This window comes from Equus caballus, chromosome 31 (genome assembly GCF_041296265.1).
Source record: "Equus caballus isolate H_3958 breed thoroughbred chromosome 31, TB-T2T, whole genome shotgun sequence".
Classification (NCBI taxonomy): domain Eukaryota; kingdom Metazoa; phylum Chordata; class Mammalia; order Perissodactyla; family Equidae; genus Equus; species Equus caballus.
The window spans coordinates 7758135-7778118 of record NC_091714.1 but is presented as its reverse complement, the minus strand read 5'-3'; the positions used below and the strand labels follow the sequence as shown (position 1 = coordinate 7778118).

General features: G+C 43.7%; 1 protein-coding gene across 2 annotated transcripts in view; it reads right to left on the bottom strand.

Annotated features, from left to right (window-relative positions):
* Positions 1-18299, bottom strand: part of AGPAT4 (1-acylglycerol-3-phosphate O-acyltransferase 4) — a 123793-nt gene extending 105494 nt beyond the window's left edge. The window contains exon 1 of one of the 2 annotated variants that reach the window (XM_001500451.5): positions 17952-18299. The gene's annotated coding sequence lies outside the window, so the exon portion shown is untranslated. Of the gene's footprint in view, positions 1-17834 lie in introns of both variants that reach the window. The other variant, XM_023633080.2, reaches the window with a different exon arrangement.
* Positions 18300-19984: the final 1685 nt, after the last annotated feature.

Sequence of the window (19984 nt, the reverse complement as noted above, 5' to 3'; positions counted from 1 at the left end):
TTAGAAAATCTCAAGGTACCATTTCAACTGGTTCTTCTCATGGAAACAAGTATAGTTTAGCAAATGGTTTACTACTAGGAGACATTTCTTTAATCCTTGATCTAAGCTTTATTCTAATAGCAATTTAATTCCTAAAGATCAGTAAACACTGATTCAAATGAGAGAACAAAAAAAATGGATTCGATACGAAAAGCAAGTGCTTTTTGGTTTCAGATAATGCTCTTCACGGGACTTCCTGCATTCTCAGAAAGCAAATCCTGGCAGAGTGGAGAGCTCTGGAAATACAATGCTAGGCTCAAAAGAGCTAGTGCCCTAAAACTGTTAGGAAAAAGGCACAAACTGCTGACACACCCAGCAAACGGTTTTTACTGTTCTGAGGGCACTACAGAGCCAGCTAAGCTGCACAGCACTTCTAATCCAAAAGACACACTAGGTTGGAGGGGACACAGCTTTGGTTCCCTGGGATAAATAATCACCACTACATAAGTTGAACCAACAGCTCTTCTGACAGTACTTCATTCCTTTCCTGTGGTATCTCACACATAAAATTCTCCCGCAGTAATTCTTTTTTAAAAAAATTTTCCCATGTAGTTTTTTTTTAAAGGTATGCTTATTTTTTTTTTTTTTTTGGTGAGGAAGATTGGCCCTGAGTTAACATCTGCTGCCAATTTTCCTCTTTTTTTTTTCTCCCCAAAGTCCCAGTACATAGTTGTATATCCTAGTTGTAGGTCCTTCTAGTTCTTCTACGTGGGACGCCACCACAGCACGGCCTGATGAGTGGCATGTAGGTCTGGGCCCAGGATCTGAACTGGTGAACCCTAGGCCACCAAAGTGGAGCATGTGAACTTAACCACTCGGCCACGAGGCTGGCCCCTCCTGTGTTAATTCTATCATAGCATGTTGATATAGGTCTGAATAGCAAAGGGATTTGGATCTGAAAGTCCGAGACATCTATGCAAATCATCATTGCTTCCTTAGCCTCAGAGATTTTGGGAAGTAAATGAAAAACGCCTGGCTTTGGTTCCTCAGGTGTTAAACAGAGTTACCCTATGACCCAGAAATTCCACTCTTAGGTGTCTGCCCCAAAGAAATGAAAACCTAAGTCCACACGAAACCTTGTACGTGAATGTTCACAGCAGCATTATTCATAACGGCTGAAAGATGGAAACAGCCCTAGTGTCCTTCAACTGATGCACAGACAAACAAAATGTGGTGTACTCTCACAATGGAATATTATTCAGCCACAAAAGAGAACGAATTACTGAAACATGAACATGGATGAACCTCAAAAACATTACACAAAGCGAAAGAAACCAGTCACAGAAGACCACCTATTGTATGACCGTGTTTATATGAAATGTCCAGAATAGGCAAATCTATAGAGACAAAAAGTAGATTACTGGTTGTCCGGTGCTGCAAGGGAGAGGGGATGTGGAGTTACTGCCCATGCGTATGTGGTTTCTTTTTGAGGCAATGAAATGTTCTAAAAGTGGATACTGGTGATGGTTGCACAACTCTGAATACATTACAAGTCAATGAATTGTATAGTTTAAATGCATGAACTTTCTGGTATGTGAATTACATCTCATAAAGTCACTTAAAACACAAAACATAAACTCCCGGCCTTACAGAAGACAAACCATAAGCATAGTCAGCTTTCAGTCCACATGTGAGGTAGCCACACCTGTCTTGCCATTGTTTAAAGGAAGGAATGAATGAGTCCTTAGAGTGGAAAGGAGAGTAAGGGGAGTTGCAGCCTGCAAGAAAAAGGCACTCTCTCCTCTCCCAGAGAATAGAGCAAGATGTTGGTGCCCAGGTCTGCTGGTGTGACGTTAGTGCCCATGAGAACACTATAGGGATATAGAATGGATCCTTCTAAATTGGTGTGACCTCTGTGAGACTGAGCCATAAATAAAGGTAGGATGGGAGCTCACCTTTCATCCTAAGTGTAGCTTTGGGCAAAGGCTGTAAGGATATTAATCATCCCTAAGTTTTCCAGGCAGTCTCAAAGAGCAAAGAGAAATCAACCCCAGCCACGCAGGCCAACAGCACCTATTGCCACCATGTAGGATGATTACGCTTTGTGCTTAAGACCCAGAGAACATCTTCAGGGGGTCCAAGGTTATCTCCCCTTCACACAAGGCTGCTTTGAATATCTGAGATTGAATACCCTGCTTATTTTCATTACTATCAGTGCTACCCACCAAAGTAAGTAACAGACCATATTTGCTGCAGCAGACTGACTGTGATGAAATTCGGTGAAATTTCAGGGCTCAAATATGCAAAAGAAATGATACTAGAGCAAGAAAGTCAGCTGCCCTTTAAGGGCCAACCAGAACAGAAGGTGACAGACAAGGCTTGCCTGGAGGAGCACCCTGTGAGGCAGGGTGGTGTCTGGTGGCTTACGCTGTCCCGCAGGAGCCAGCACGGGGCTGCGCACAGCAGACACTTACAGAAAGAGGTCGTGAATGAGACTTGGTGAACGGCCAAAAGGTTCATTTAGTTAATTAAATCATCAGGGAAATAAATAGGGTCATGTGTTGCTTAACGACGGGGATGTGTTCTGAGAAACGCGTTGTTAGGTGATTTTGTCGTTGTGCGAACATCACAGAGTGTAGTTACACAAACCTAGATGGTGTAGCCTATTACACACCTAGGCTCTATGGCATAGCCTATTGCTCCTAAGCTACAAACCCGTACTGCATACTGTAGGCAACTGGAACACAATGGTAAGTACTGGTGTATCTAAACATATCTACACATAGACCAGGTACAGTAAAAACACGGTAGGAAAGGTAAAAAACAGTACACTTGTATAAGACTCTCACCATGAATGGAGCCTACAGGACCGGAAGTTGCTCTGGGTGAGTCAGTGAGTGAGTGGTGACTGAATGTGGAGGCTTAGGACATTATTGGACAGTAGTGTACACTTTATAAGCACTGTACGCTTAGGTTACACTAAATTTATAAAAAGATATTTTTCTTTCTTTAATAATAATTTAACCTTAGCTTACCGTAACTTTCTTACTTTGTAGACTTTTTGATTCTTTTAAATTTTTTGACTCTTTCGTAATAACACAGCTTAAGACACAAACACAATGTGCAGCTGTACAAAAATATTTTCTTTCCTTATGTCCTTATTCTATAAGCATTTTTCTATCTTTAAAATTGAGTTTCTTTTACTTTTTAAACTTTCTTGTTAAAAAAAGTTGACCTACATGGCGCTGGTCCCGTGGCCGAGTGGTTGGGTTCTCGCGCTCTGCTGCAGGCGGCCCAGTGTTTTGTTGGTTCGAATCCTGGGCGCGGACATGGCGCTGCTCATCAAACCACACTGAGGCAGCGTCCCACATGCCACAACTAGAAGCACCCACAACAAAGAATATACAACTATGTAGTGGGGGGCTTTGGAGAGAAAAAGAAAAAAATAAAATCTTAAAAAAAAAAAAAGTTGACCTACATATGGTTGGGATCATCAATATCACTGTCTTTCACCCCCACATCTCGTCCCGTTGGAAGGTCTTCGGAGTCCATAATACTCATGGAGCTGCCATCTTCTACAAAAACAAGGCCTTCTTCCGGAACACCTCTTGAAGGACCTACTTGGGGCTCTTCTTGAGGAAGTGTCACTCTTTCCAGAAATATGTCCATGGTCGTTTGCTTGGTTTTTTTCTTGTTTTCATCAGAGGTTTGCTTGTAAGCAGATAATGCACCATGAACATTCCTCTCTATTAATGAAAACCCATCAGTGTTGGGGTCCATGTTTTCAAACTTTTTAAGGAGCTTGTTGAGGTCTGAAAGTCTTCTGTTAAAGCCCTCACTACGAATTTTCTTGGTGGTTCTGCTTCTTTTTCTTCTCCTGCTGTTTCCTTTTCTCTTGCCTCTTCTTTAGCTATGTGTTCCTGTTCCAGTTCCAACAACCCCTCATTAGCCAGTTCCTCAGAAAGCTCCTCTAGGAGCTCCTAGATGTCATCCTCATCCGCACCCAGGTTAAAGCTGCTTACCATCTCAACCACAGCCTTGCGGATTTTTGCAATATTCTCATCCTTGGCAAATCCTTTGAAGTCATGGATGAACCCCTTGAGTGTCTTCTTCCAGGGGCCACTCATATATCCACTCCTTGGTGACATCACCCAAGCCCAAGCAAGGTTCTTGATGCAGCCATAGGTACTGTAATCCTTCCAGAATTGCGTCAGTGTCTTCTCGAGGCAGCAAAGCCTGGGCAAAGGTCCTCCTCAGGTAGCAGGCTTTAAAAGCTGCTATAACTCCTTGATTCATTGGTCGATCAAAGAGGTGGTGTTTGGAGGGAGAAACACTGCTTTGATATTGGGATGAAGATCGCCAATAAAAGGAGGATGTCTGGAGCCTTATGAACAATAATCAAATCTTGAAAGGTATGTTATTCTCCAAACAGTACTTCTCCATTTCACTGGCACAGCAATTCAGCAGGGCATCTTGGAAGAGGAGCTGGGTCATCAGTGACTTCTTATTGTTCTTGCAATACACAGGCAGTATGTGCTCACTGATAAGCTTGAAGGCGCTGGGGTTCTCACTGTGCCAGATCACAAAGGGTTTCAATTTGTAGCCTGCAACATTGTCCCCAAGCAAGACTGTTATCCTGTCCTCAAAAACCTTGAAACCTGGCATTGACTTGGCCTCCTTTTGGATGAAGGTCCTTTCAGGCATCCGTTTCTAGAACAGAGAATTTTCACCGATATTCCAAAAATCCTTCAGCTGCCTTCACATCAGCACTTGCAGACTCCCCACTCACTTTCACATTATGCAGTGAATAACAATCCTTGAATTGTTTAGACCACCCAGAGCTGGCAGTAAATTCAACACTGTAGTCAGGTCCAGCCTTTTCATTCAACATTGCAAACAAACTTTTTGCTTTGGCCATGATTGTCATGGTGCTGAGAGGGATACACTTCTGTGTCTGGTCTTCAGTCCAGGTCATTAGAAGCTTCTCCATGTCTGACACAGGCCCTTCTCGAACTTTTCTTAGTCTCATTTGCCTTCCATGAAGCAGATCCTTTAACAGCTTCCATCACTTTGTTCTTGTTCTTTAAGATCGTAGCTATGGCGAAATGGGGCATGCCGGACTGGCAAGCAATAACCATCACTGATTTTCCACCTTCACAGTCCTTAATCACTTTTAATTTTGTTTCCAGGTCAATCACTCAACATGGTCTCTTACTGGCGACATTAGCAGTGGATTTTGTATACTTAGGGGCCATGGTGAACAAAATAACATGATATTAAGTCAAGCACAAGAGAAAATGATGCAATCAAGATACACGGGTAAACACAAGAGGTATGAGGCTGCCGACGTAACACAGCATACTGTTTTACAGTAAACTTTTTTTATATAAGTAGAAAGAGTGAGCTAATTTGAAGTAGGAAAGCTCAGTAACTTAGCTATACCTCTCTTCTAGGAATGTATGTTGGTTAGAGATGATAGACTCTTCCAGACTCTTTCTACTATAACTTTCCCCACGCCATTAAAATAAAATCCAAGAGATGTTGGGAAAAACAAAACAAAACAAAATCAGGGATAAGGGATTTCCTGAAACTGGTTTGATCCTCTTTATTCCTTTTATCTTCAGTTATGAAGTAGACCCTTAGCTTCTCATAGCACTCTTATAACATGGAACTTGGAATACTGAGCATCGAAAGAGGATAGATAGCATATCAACTTTAACTCGAGCAAGGACTCGAGAGCTAAAGAGCTGGTTTGCCTTTATGGGCTATGCAACCCTGGGCAAACTGCTTAACCTCAGTTTCCCCATCTGTAAAATGGAGATAATAGTTCCCAGTGTGGTGAGGATTAATTGTTTCTAGAACCCTGCCTGGTACATGATAACCTTGGAGCTATCATCATCATCATCGCCATCACCATCATCATCATCACCATCACCACTGCCTTTGTCCTGGCTCTGGTTTTCTTTTTGTCCAGAGTCACTTTCTTGCTGGCCACCTTTCTTCTATCAAGTGGTTCCAGTTTTTCCAGCCCATCAGAATCACCTAGAAAACTTAAAAATAAAACAAAAACAAGGAACCAGAGATAGGATCAGCTGGCCAAAGGTGGGTGATTCTAATGGACAGGAGGGTTGAGAACACGGGTGAGACTCTGCCACTTAGACCTGAATAAAGTGAGTGAGACGCCCCTCCTTGCTTGCTGCAGCCGTGTCTGCTCTTCGTGTCATCAGTGGCTGCATGTCATGACTCTGCCTTGAAGACCCAAGTCTTTGTGTTAGGTCACCAAGCCCTTCCACAGTCAGTTCCATTCCGGCTCATTCTTACTTCCTTTGATGAAACTGCCCATTCCTTCTGTTTTAGCTTCGATCAGAAATGAAATAGGGAATATATGCTCTTGGAGACTCCATTTTGTGTTTGGGAATCCAGCTCAGAGCTCAATTTCCTGGAAGGAGATCTGCGGCCAGGAGCAGGTAGCAGCCCACCTTGACTCCATTGATGGCAGACTCCTTCCTCACCTATGTCAGCGGGAGGACAATATTTTTTGAACAAAAGAATTTTCTGAAAAGTTAAAATTCATAACTTAAATTTCCAAAAGTTAAAGTTGACAGCTTCTCTTTGTTTTTGATAGCCATCTTTCCAGTGTCATCCAGCCTTTTCTGCCTTAGTAAAAGGAGTAGGTTGGCTACAACATAGACAGCTCAGGATTGTGCTTCTGCTGTACATCAGTGAAGCTCTCAACCACTAATAATGTTTTTAGTTGTTCTTTCTTTTCTGCCTTGCTATCAATCATTGCTTTTTCATAATTTACCTGGGAAAACAGATAACCAAGCTTGTTAAGATGGTAATTTCACATGTTGTATAAATAAGTTCAGGGTAAAATCAGATTAAGCCTAATAAAGTACATAGGCTTTTTTTTTTTTTTTTTAAAGATTGGCACCTGAGCTAACATCTGTTGCCAATCTTCTTTTTCTTCTTCTTCTTCTTCTTCTTCTTGTCCCCAAAGCCCCCCAGTACATAGTTGTATATTCTAGTTGTAGGTCCTTCTGGTTGTGGCATGTGGGACGCCACCTCAGCACAGCTTGATGAGCAGTGCCATGTCTGCGCCCAGGACCTGGGCTGCTGAAGTGGAGAGTGCAAACTCAACCACTTGGCCACAGGGCAGGCCCCCTACATAGGCTTTTGATAATAATTTTTCTCACTTTATACTTCAGATTTGGGGTTTTGTTCCACATGGTTGAATGTGTCCCCAACTAGATATTTTACCATCCCTTAAATGGGATATGTTCTAGCCGACTTGTTGGATTAATCTAAATTAGATAACAAATTCCCTGTGGTCAGAGGGTAACTTTTCTCCACTTTCAACAGGCCCCATACATGCCTATTGACTGCCCTGTGTCTCGTGAATATTCTAATATGAATTGCGCTGGAATAGATGGTAGTATTTCTTATGCGCAGACCCTCTAGCACCTTAATGTCTTGACAGCACTATTTCCAATTTCAAATGACTACTAAGAAATGCTGAGTCAAGTGGCACTTCATATTCATGCTTAATAACATGGTTTTAAAGAGCAAGGACACACACACACACACAAATGAAAGAGGCCCACCCTTCTTCCTTATTATTCTCTAACACATCAAAAAAATCTTGATTTGCTTCCGTGGGTGAAGTCCACAGTGCAGGTTTTTCTGCTCCAATGACTTATCATAAAGGAAAAAGAAGCGTTTTATTGGGGTAGTTGGCACTGAGTTTTCCTTTTCCATTTCTTACAACAGGCTCTATCCAAGCTTCTTATTTCACGCAAGAGGTTTCTTCAATCCCCCTGGAGAGTGTGAGACCCTGAAAGTGATGGGTACCATTATGACAGCTTGTTAGGAGATGAACTGGCAAATTTCACACACCTGACTGTTTTGTTCAGATTTCAGATAAGATAATCCCAAAGAAAGAAGCCTTTATGAGAACAAGAGGATAACCTGATAAAAGAGTGGTAAAATAAAGGATATCAGCAAGCAGTAAGAGGTAAAGCAATTCCTTATCTAAGAGACAGTCAAGGTAAGGGGAGAGGAAGAGAGCGCAGAAAGAACAGAACAAGTGCTGGGCTAATCCAGAGAAGAGATTATTCCAGCAGAAGGGAGAGAAGGCCCAAAAAGGTGGGTGACCAGGGACAAAAAGAGAGACCCAAGCAACCCTCCATCAATTATACCATGAGGAGCAGAGGGACAGAGAATAAAATTTAGTCCAGGCAGGCATATCTCACGGATGACTCATGCCCTGCCTGCCATCCCATGCCCCAGACTCACCATTTGGAGAGGGTGGGAAGAGGGAAATTCAGTGGAAAGGCAGGACTATAAATCTACACTCCTCTCCCACAAAGAGTCACTGAGAGGTCATCCCGTCAGTTTTCTTCTCAAAAATTTCCACAGAAATATTCCCTTCAGCAGAGGAAACTAATTCTGAAGGTTCTGGAGCTATGGCCTAAAGCCATCCAAACAACCAAGTGTGAAAAGTCTGCTGTTCTGTCTTAAAAGTTCATGCAAATTTGGCCCGTTATATCGTAGCATATCCACATTTGTTTTATTTGAAAAAATTCTTTTCTCTAGGATCTTTCAGCAAAACTGATGCTTGAGTGAGCTGGGCCCATTTTATCCTGCAGCTCTGCACGCTCGTTGGCATACCACCAAAATGGCCCTAGGATGTGGCGGTTGAAGAAGTTCGTGTCTACCCTGCACCCTTCCTTGACCAGGTCAGGAAACGAGGACACAGAATGGGCCAGGTCACTTCTCTGTGTCAGGGACAGCACAGACCAAGAGACAGTCCCTGGTCTCAAGGAGCTCAAGGTCCCATGGAGAGTAAGCAGGTGGCCATGGTTGGGGCCCAAACCCAGGCATTGCGACTCAGGCATGCTCCTCTTTAGGTCATGCTGCTTTGCACCGTCCCTAAAAGGCCCCCAGTCTCCACCGCCCAGCAGAGAGTGTCTAGAGAAGGAGGCTGGGCTGTCTCCAGAGTCTCGTTAATGAAACGTTCCTGCAGCCTTTGACAAGGGGAGGACACCTTAGCTGACACAAGAAGCAAGATTGTGTCAAGTGGTACAAATGTTATTAGGAAACTGCCGCTCAAGGCCAGCCCAGCACCCACAGGCCACAGCTAGATCCCAGCCTTTCAAACCATATTCCAGAAAGGTACATCTTCTCTGGGGAGTAAAGCCTATTTAAGACCAAACTACCTTAAAGGCAAATCATAGTTCAGCCTTTTGAGAAGGCTGAAAGAGTGGGAGAAGAGGGGAAGGAAGTCTCAATCGGGCTAAAATTGAAACCAACATAAATAATTAAAATAATCAGGCGCACATCAAGTATCTCTATGGTCCTCTCTCTCCATTTCCACTACTTAAACTTTAACCCTATTAATCTTCTAGAAATGGAAGCCAAATGAGAATTTTAATGACACCATGAAACCTTCATTATATCATTTGGTCTTAAGTAACTTAAATTTCCCCAGGATCCAGGAGGTTAAGATGTAGAATTTCTGCCCATTTTGAAGCTAAGAAAAGTCCTTTCACCCTAAAAGAAGATCCAGGGAAATTGTGGGGAAGAACATATCGTACAGGTATACACGATGCTTTTATAATTCTTTACGGAGCAAAGTCTCAGGCTTTGCTCCACAAACAGGTATTCCTAGCTCTGTGACTTTAGGAAAGTTAGTTAACCGATCTGTGCCTCAGTTTTAAATCAGACTCGAGAAAATAATTCATAACCCACAGGGCTGGAGTAGGATTGAAATGAGACATGACACGCAGAGCACACAACACAGTGGTAGGTGCTGAATAAAGGATGTTGATTATTATTCAAGTGCATAATTGACTACATTACGAAGCATAAGATAAATGATCCTTTGGGAAGAATATTATAGAAAAGGTTTTTTCTGTACTGACTATTCCAGAGTCTAAGAGGCCCTCTGTTCACCCAGTTACCAAATCCTGTGGCTCTGCCTCCTGCAGTTCTCAAACCTGGTCCCTACTCTGCATCCTCCTCCAGAGGCCTGGCCAGGGCCCTCCACCTCTGTACCCTGGACAATGGCACCAGCCTGGTTGGGGTCTCCCTGCCTCCTGCACATTGTCCCAGGAATGCTGTAACCCCATCTCGCTGTCCACTGTCTGCACCCCTTCACCACCTGGCCGCATTCCTCTCATCGCCTCCTGACTCACATGCCTCCCTCCAGCTTTAGCTGTCTCACCTCCCAGACCTAACTCAGGGGTTATACCTTCTCTAGGACACATTTCTGAGACCCCAGACCAGACCAGGCAGGGAAGTTTAGTCGTGCCCCTTTCTGTGTCCCAAAAGAGCTTTGCACACTCCTCTTCCCGCCACTGAGTTAAAATGATCGATTTAGATTTCTGTCCTGTCCTCCAGGCAGACCCGGCCTCACTCATCTCTGTACCCTCAGTGCTTGGCCAACCAAGGCTGGACACAAGGATTCCGTAAGAAAAATGCTGTAAGAGGATTCTGGATTTGCTTGGGAAGTTGGAATCACAGACTGGCTCCACTCACGCCAATCTTTCATGTCCTGGAAGGGAGATGGGAGAAGAGCGGCAGACAGAAGGAAGGGGCATGATAGTGATTGAGCACGTAGTGTATACCAGGCATTGCGCTGGGGAGCCGGGTCCTTACCTAAACGAGGGGCAGGGTCAGCAGGTCCGAGGACAAGCAGTAAAAGTGGCCCTCTAGTCTAAGTGAGAAGTGCTGGTGACAGAAAGGGAGGGAGAGGCTTGAAATACCCTCATTGACTGGGTGTGGGTGCTGAGTCGCAAGGAAAGGCTAGTGAGACTGGATTGTGGAGCGCATGGGTGAAGGAACCTAGGAAACTGGGAATAAATCAGCAAATCCCAGCAGAGGCAGGTGAAGTTAGCTATGCTGAAAGGCTCTCGCAATTCTTTCTTTAGATACGTTAATCCATCCCACCAGAGGGGGTTGTTCCTCCAAGACTTTCAGCCAGCTGGGCTCAGCCAGGCTGCAAGGTAGGGGGGGTCTACCTAACAGAGTTGTGTGTAGTGGGCGGGGCTATCACACCACCAGCCCCGCCCCAGCTGGCCCTTGGCAACTTCGGGTTACAAGGTGATTCTCCATCAGGTTTGCTGGGAGAAGAGAAGGCAATAATATTTCAATACTTTCTGCTCTTCACTTACAATTTTTCAATTCCCGTCTATTCATTAATTTAAATGAATGACAAGCCCCTTGGGTCTGGTCCCATCTTTGTACACTGGTGAGTGCAAGTTAGTCCTGAGAGATGGGTTTGCTTGGCTCAGGGAGTCGACTCGCTGGATTTCTGAGCGTCAGTTGTAGGAATTTCCTAATGCAGTGGTTCTCAACTGCAGGCGACTTTGCCCCTCCAGGGGACAGTTGGCAACGTCCGGAACATTTTTGGCTGTCATAGCTGGGGTGGGAGGGACTACTACTGGTATCTTGAGGGTGGAGACCAGGCATGCTGCTAAACATCCTACAGTGCACAGGGCTGCCCCCACGACAAAGAAAATATTTGGGCCAAAATGTCAACAGAGATTGAGAACTTGCCCTAAAGGAAGGTCAACCTGGGATGACCTGGCTGGGAGGTCATCAGATTAGCAAATCTGACCCTTGACTCCCATGCCCACCTCTTCTCTGGACAACGATACCAATTCCACGCCAGGTGCTCTGCTCTGTGCTAGAAACAGTGCAATTAGAAACACCCTACCATCAATAAGTGCCAAGTGCATCATGGGGATAGAGGTATAAAGAGAATTATCAGAGAAGGTGATAACACCCAGAAAGAGTGAGCGTTTCTGAAGGATGAATGGGATGGAGGAAGAATGTCAGGAAAACAGAGGCCAGAGGTTCGGGAGATAGGCACAAGGGTTATGCACTTTTGGGGAAGGAAGCTTTGAATCTACCCTTCCCCATAGCAGAGGGAGAGGAAGGAGGGATGAGCCAGAATTACTTACACCGGGCCCCAGTGGGAAGTTTCCGATGATTGCATTGATTGTGTGCTGATAGCTGAAGCATCCTGGGAAGAAGTACTTCGTAGGGACAGACTCTTTAAAATTTCATCAGCCTGGGTTAACCTCTGCCCACAGAGGTGATGGCTCACGAGGGAGCCGATGGAGATGGGAACAAGACCAAATCTGACTCTCCGGTCAATTCATTTCTCCCATTCTCGTTTCAGAGTTTGTCTAAGATAAGAACTGGCAGCGTCTTTTCAGATAATACTCTGCCTTTAAACTCAGTGATAGATTTGTTGACAATCAACAACAGAAAAGAAAGCCTCTGACTCTATCCACCCACAGCCTTGGGAACCATTAAGAGCAAACACCCCAGGTATCCTTAAGAGCAACTTCTCAGCAAAGTTCAATCTTCGGTGAAAAATTGGTCTTGAGAACAGTTCACATTTAATTTGATGTATGGACTGCACTCACTCAGATATTTTAATCACAGGGACTTTGCCTTCCCCCACCATATCACCTCTCTGGCTGAACCACGAGAAATCAACACAGCCCTGAAAACGATAGTAGCTTATCTTATCAGTACTGTTATTAGCTGTGCCCTCAAGTTCTAAAATGCTACTTTCTCTTGCAGTGTTTCTGCAGCAACTAAAAACCAGGATGAAGGGCATGCAAGTGGAAGGCCTACGTGGTAGAGATCTGTGCATTATTTCAGAAGTATTTACTGCACGCCTGCTACATATAAGGCACTGTACTGGCCCTGGGCATAGATGGATGAATGCAACACCAACGAGATGGGAGTGCACAGGGGTTCAGAGGGAGGGCTCTGGGAGGCAATAGTCTTGGTTCAAATCTCAACTCTGCTACTTATTGTGATACTAGGTGACTAACTTCCTCTCTCTTATCTTTACTTTCTTTATCTGCAAAATGGAAAGTGATAATAGTTTTTACCTGCTTGGTTTGTTATGAGGATAAAGTGAATTAATAAATGTGAAGTCTGTAACAGATTGGCACATAGGAAGGCCTCAGTCAAGGTGGACTGTTATCATCCCATCTATCCTACGGGTTGGCAGGTTACCTCGGCATCTCTGGTGGTTTCTACTGGTTACCTGTCCTTGCCCAGACTGAGGAATAATTTCCTGCATGAATTTTAGTGTCCAGCTTCAAATTACCATGAAGTCCAAAATGTGCCTCCTCTCTTGCAAGATCCTACATAGAAATGACCATGAAATAGCTATTATGTAACTCAAGTACGGAGGGTGGGGATCTGTGCCGACCAGATTTATCTGGAACAGCTTCATGGGGATGGGAGAAGCTCATCTCATCTGAGATAAAATAACAAAGAAGAATAAGGGGCACTTGCTAAATGTTTTCTCTGAAGGCCAGACAAGGAGAGGTGGGTGGTGTTCCATACAAGCTTTGTTATGTTGCCCATATAATCTCCGTGCTGAAGGTAGAAATTAAGTGGGGGCAAAAGAGTTGTACTAAAAGGAGCTTCATGACATCAGGAAATCCAAACAGGAAGTATTATGACAAAGTTTTCACATTCGTTATTTTGGGCGTTCAGAGTTCATGTATTGAAACCTGCTTGGTTTTGTTGGATGGAGACATGGACTTGCAACATGTTACGGAAAATCTAGCTCTAAATGACAAGGGGATGTCCAGTGAACTCAAGGGCATATAATTTAGGAGTCTCTTTTAAAAATGCTACACTTTGAGTCCGTCTGGAAGGAGCCATAGTCTGGAAGTTTGCAAGTAGCTAACCACGAGGGAACTTTTGAGAGACTAGATTGCTCAGTTTGTACTTTTCAAAAAGATAATTACAAGTCTTCTGGATTCTGTTCCTCTATGTTTCCAAGGTCACAAATCCCACTTCGTCCCACTGAGTTAATCAGCAAATGTTTACTGACACCAGCCATAAGTTCAACCAATATAGAAGGTAGAAGAAAATTATACAATGGATAACAGTCAACCGCGAACCACTCTCTCCCTCTCTGCCCAGCAGAATCTATGTATAAAATTGTTCAATGAAAGTAGCATCTAGTGCCATCAGCCAACAAATGCCTCTATCAAAAATAACACCCCTTGGTTTGAGGGGCTGTTCCTACCTCTGTCTCCCTGCTAGTCCCTGAGCTTCTTTAGGGAACAAATAGTTTCCTATTATTGTTATATCCATAATATGTAGTGCCTGACACATGATACTCAACATCATTTGTTGAGTGGGTGAATAAATGGATGGGTGGATGGATGATGTGTGTATGTATATATAAATGAATGAATGCATGAATGGTGACAGAAAGGTGGGACTTAGGGTCAAAAGAAGAAGCAGAGTAAGCCAGATTGGAGTAACAAAAGGAAGACAAAAATGAAGACAGGCAGAAAATCTTAGTGGAGCAAGAGTGTGTCTTGAAACATAGAGAAAGGCAAGTTAGATAGATTGTTCGATAGTAATGTTCACCAAAAATTGGTCTTATTTTAAGATATTTCCTCTTATTTGGTCATTAGAAGAAAATGGAGATCAGCCAGTCACAGCATCTCCCTCAAAAACCCTTCAGATATCTGAAAACTGGAACTATTTATTGTGTATATAGCTTTGCTCACAGTTATGTCCACAGCACTTGGCACATAAACACACAATATAAATTGTTAAAAGAATACGTTCATGATTTAAACTTCCTCTTTCCCACGGCCTTAGCAGCGAGCCTCTTTGGTCCATACAGGCAGCCAAATTTCAGAGTTCCAAAGCTTGCTTTCCAAACAGATTCTGTCTTGGACAAAGCTGACTGAGTTAGAGTCGCCAGGGCTCTGGGTGATATTGGGTGATTATTAAGGCTTGATCACATATGTTTCTCTAAACATTTGGTGTCAAAAACCACTCAGAACTGTGAATGCAGCATCTTTCCACACCCCTTAGACCTTCTTTTCAGAAGACAGAGGACTGCACAAAATGTAATCAGTTTGCCAGGTGCGCATGTGAGCATCCCACAACTGAAAGCGAAGGCAATGGTAGGTATTATCTGAATGACGTTGTGAGGGCATATGGGGTTCCCTCTCCCAAATTTCTTACTTTTCAAAAGTCTTATTTAAGTCTGGTCTTTACTTCCTGAGCTTCAATTCAAAAATCATTGGATTAGGAAGGATTCCGCCTCCTATTTACATAGTCTTTCTTGCTCTGCTTTAAACAAAACTCTGTCCCTGAATCTGGATCCACTGGTTCTTTCCACCAGCACACAGTATACTTGCTGTACGTCCACACTGAAGATGGACTTCCCCCTGCTTGAGACAAGAGCCATGGACCATCTCAGCATCCATCCCTGTTATCTGGGATGTTTTGCCTTCTTCCCCTTCAAGTGTCTGTCTCCTCTCCTTCAACCCTCCAACATCATCATCCTCGCAATACTCTTCTCAGACTAGCTGTGTCCCGCTTTCTCATCTCCCCCTCGCCATGCCTCCTTCTCTCCAGCCATATTCATCCACACATGTTGTCACCCCTATTGGTGGATTTTAAACTCAAGAGCACAGACAACTTGTATTTTCTTCACAAACTTCACAGCACCCATTTCAAAGCCTTGCAGATAGTGAAATCCCGATACAATGGTGACTGACCCTAACCTCAGATGTTATTTCCTCTGCACCCCCTCTCTTCACCCTCCGTCACAGGACCCTGAGTTGACTTTGCATCTATAACTCTGTTGACCTTCCCCAGGTCAAGACTGTTAATTATGTTTTTAACCTCTACTCAGGGTCCTATTAATAGGATAGTATTTGGGGGATTTTTTTTTTTTTTTTTGGCTGTGCTTCCAAATGATTCTTGCTAATTTTCCTTGCTGAGAAATTCTTTGGTCTGGAAAGTCAAGAGTGCCCACATCACAGACTTTGACTTACACACTGTCCTTCTGCTTTGCAGGGTCGCGTGGTAGCCGTAGATCTTTGAGGACCATTTTCAGGCTAGAGAAACAGTAACTTAGCATGACTCTTTCCATACTCTTGGCAAACATGGAAAACCTACAATCCAGCTGTTCATGTGTACCAACACGTGCTTTTGAAAAGGAGAGTCAGACTTCTTTTAATGACACTTTTCTATCTTTACGCCCTTTAACGAGTTCTCTTGTCTTGAACCCCATTTAGTTCAAGTTAGTTTGCGCCATGCTATTCATCCCCCTTTTTCAGACAACTTTTGTATCTGAAATACCCAAGACCTCTTGCACTTTAATAATAAGTTTTATAAGTCATAGATAATAGCATGTTTAGAGGTTCTGCAAACAGACCCTCGTTAACACCACCCTTCTTCCTGCTTCCCTGTGAAGGGGTTCCTTGGAGGTTTCTGAGTAATACTTTCGGCTTCAACAGCGGGAAGGCACTGTGAGGGCTAAGCGATCTTCACAAATCTTTAGCCAAAATTACAGATAATTTTAAGACTCGAGGGTGAGATTACTATAGATCTATCTTAGAAAGGCTAATTTGATAATTTGATATGCCCATTAAAAGAGTGGTGTCCATTATCAAACATTTCCTCAGATGTAGCGAATAAAAGCATCAATTTGACTCCTACCTGATAATAGGTCCGTTTGGACTGTCTTTCTAAGAGAAGTGTGACTAGCTTCTAATCACATTTAACTTTGCTTATTACTAAGTAGGTGACACTTTTCTCTCATGTTTTATATTTCCCTTGAAAATCAGTTCTTTTTCTCTCCATAGAGGATATTACAAAGATTTAAAATGTTCTCTTAGGGCTATTGACTTGTCCCTTTTGTACCTGCCCAATTACACACAGACACACACGCAGACACACATACACACATACACACACACACTTTCTCCCTTATTTCACCATACTTTTTTTCCAACTGAAGATGCTTGCCTAACAGTCACCATGGGGCTAACCCTTTCCCAGTTTTGAAAAAGACAAGTTCTAGGGACCCTCACCTTAACAAGAGTGGACAGCGTGGGTGATTCACGTAAGGAGGATGTGCAAAAAACTGAGAATTCTGCTGGTGGTTCCCATTTGTCACTTGCTCATACTTGTTGAACTTTAGATTTTGTGCTAAATAAGTTCGGACTAAAGCAAAGACTCTTCTTTTAAATATTTAGACTTTTAGGCGAACCTGGGCAGACAGTAATATATCTATCAGGGCTGATTCTCAGATACCCTCCAAAACTTTCTTCCAGGCTCTCACCTCTTATAATTATGAGGGCTCTCCTTCCCTTAGTTTGATCACAGCTTTATCATCACTGTCTTGAGAACTGCTCAGATTTTTCTAAAAAAAAAACCCACCTCCAAAACATCAAATCATTCCTTTTGTAATTCCTAGATAAGATGGAGAAATTCATAGACCGAAAATTAAGTAAATAAAGAGGTAATTACAAATGCCCGTTTCCTTGACAACTCCCCTCCCCCAGCCCTCCGGTGATAGGGAAAAACCAAAATGAATGTGAGGAGGGGTAGCCACAAAGCCATGCTGGATTTTAGCAAGCCAAGGCAATAACCAGCGCGGAAAGCAGCGGACTCGGAACGAAATACAAATAAATCAATTTATATCGGGGCTGCATTTGGTGTAGTATTTCTGTGGTTGCCATAGAAACGCCAGAGACGGAAGAACATGTTGCCTGACACAAAAGAGACCGATCTGTAACGGCCACCTTCTCCCCAGCTTCATCTATTGCAGACAAAATGCTTTAACCCAAGGGCGAGAGAAGTCGGGGGAAACGAAGCCAAGAGCAGCAGCTCGAAACCTCAACCTGGAAAGGAACGCTCACCCAGCTGAGCACAAAGAAATGGTCCTTTTGTAGCAGCAAAGCCCCCCTCTGCCATCCAGGGTTATCCCTCCACGTTCCCACTGTCGCCTCACTTCCTTCTCCTCCGCCTTCCACTCTTCCTCTTTCTGTACCTACCCCTTCCAGAGGTTTTAATGAAATCCAGCCAAGGAGAGAATAATAGTGATAGAGGGATACGAACATCCGCCACGCCCAGAGGTGAAGTCGCCTGGAAAGAGCACGAATGGCACATACCTCCTTTCTGGCAGCCCTTGACACATGGACTTAGAAAATCAGAAACTGAAGGGGAGCAGGCTGGGGTGCAGAAATTGCCACTAGTTTATAGGAGCTGTAAGTCAGCCAACACTGGAAAGAAAAAGCGAGACTCCACCCATGGGGTGGACCCTTCGGGAAAAAAAAAAAAAAGTGGTCCTCAGCTGACGTCTCTCCCCACCCCATGTCACTTCCTTTTAAAGCTACAACTTAGCTGTTACAGGCAGGGAAGATACGAGCTGGTGTAATATGAGTCATCCTCTTCCCCTTGCAATTAGTGTAAGGAAGCGCTCCGGTCGGCTTCACGTTTGAAATCTCCGGCTGGAGAACCTGCCAGAATCAGAAACAAAGCCCGCTAGGTGGCCTTTCCTTTTCTGCCTCGGCTCCCAAACCCTGTTGCGTCCCTCTGCCGAAATGGCTCCTCCAACCTCAGCTCGGACAGACTCCAACCCCCGTCTGTGTTGCGACCTGGAAATTGTCCCCAACTGGCTCATGTTTCATTCAGCAAGTAGCCCATCAAGGTGTTTTGTGAAATACCCACACGCTAAAAATCCCCCCTCACCTCTCGCTGGTCCGCTGCGCGGGCAGGAGATTGCATTCCTCTCAGAAACGCCCCTTAATCTCCAGCAAAATAAGACTGAAAACTCAAGAGATTTGAGATGCTAAGAACTGGGAAAGAGAAACTTGGGTTCTTCGGAGGCAAGGTATCTTCTCCTTGCAAAGCAGCCACCGGGGCTCATTAGCACCACACACGCGTGCACACAGGCTTGCACAGACACGTGGCATTTACACGCAGCGTATTAGAGAGGGTCTGGGCAGATCTTTATAATAAAATAGTATCACCACAACTTTAAAAGAGGGCGTGCTGTTGAAACTCCAGAAGTGTCAGGTCTCTAACGTTCTTGAAAAATGATTTCCACCTCCAGAGTTAAGGTGTATGCCCTTCAAATGTTCACTATTCGAACCGTTGTCACAAATAATGTTTGAGTGTTTACACGTGACTCCTGTGCTCACCCCCGTTCTTTAGAGGTTTATAATCCACAGGGAAAAAGAAAAAGTTCACAAATAACTAGCCCACATTGCACAATTATTAAGAGCTATAAAAGCAGTGTGCCATGAGAACAGAGAGGACAGAAGGAGCTCTTTCTGGTTATGATGGGGGGCGGGGAGGCGTTCATAGTTCAGGAAACCAGGTTTGGACTGAGTTCTCTGGAGCGTGGTACGTTATGATGGTCTGTGGGGGGGAGGAGGAAGGTAAAGTGTGGATTGGCTGAGGATAAAGGACATCGAAGCTATAGAAAAGGACTTCGAACAGAAAACCCGTTGGTGACAATGGCTTATTTTAATATCCAGGTGAAAACAAATTTGACCACATCGAAACGCTTATAAAAGATGTTTACAAGACGTTTCTTGCAGCCAATGCAATTTTCGAGTTCTCATAACTTTTCCAATGGTGTCTTAAAACGCATTTGCTTCTAGTTTTGTGGACACTTGCAAAGATTTTTCAAAGTACTGCTCAAATACAGTTAGACTGATTGATTTTCATATTTGAATTTTGAATGGGAATTTATTTCAAAATCTGCCAATTACATAAATTTGTGCTAGACTTACCACAAGCACAGTCAATGATTTTAATAGAAACAATATGAAATTAAAATTTTTCATTTTATTTATTTATTTATTTTTAAGATTGGCCCTGAGCTAACACCTGTTGCCAATCTTTTCTCCTTCTTTCTCCTTCTTCTTCTTCTCCCTGAAGCCCTCCAGCACACAGTTGCATATTCTTGTTGAAGGTCCTTCTGGCTCTGCTATATGGGACATCGCCTCAGCATGGCTTGATGAGCGGTGCTAGGTCTGTGCCCAGGATCCAAACTGGTGAAACTCTGGGCCAGTGAAGCAGAGTATGTGAAATTAACCACTCCGCCATGGGGCCGGCCCCTGAAATTAAAATTTTTGACAATTGCAAGTCTAATTCCCATCTCAATACTTTAATATCTTTATTCTGTTGTGATTAT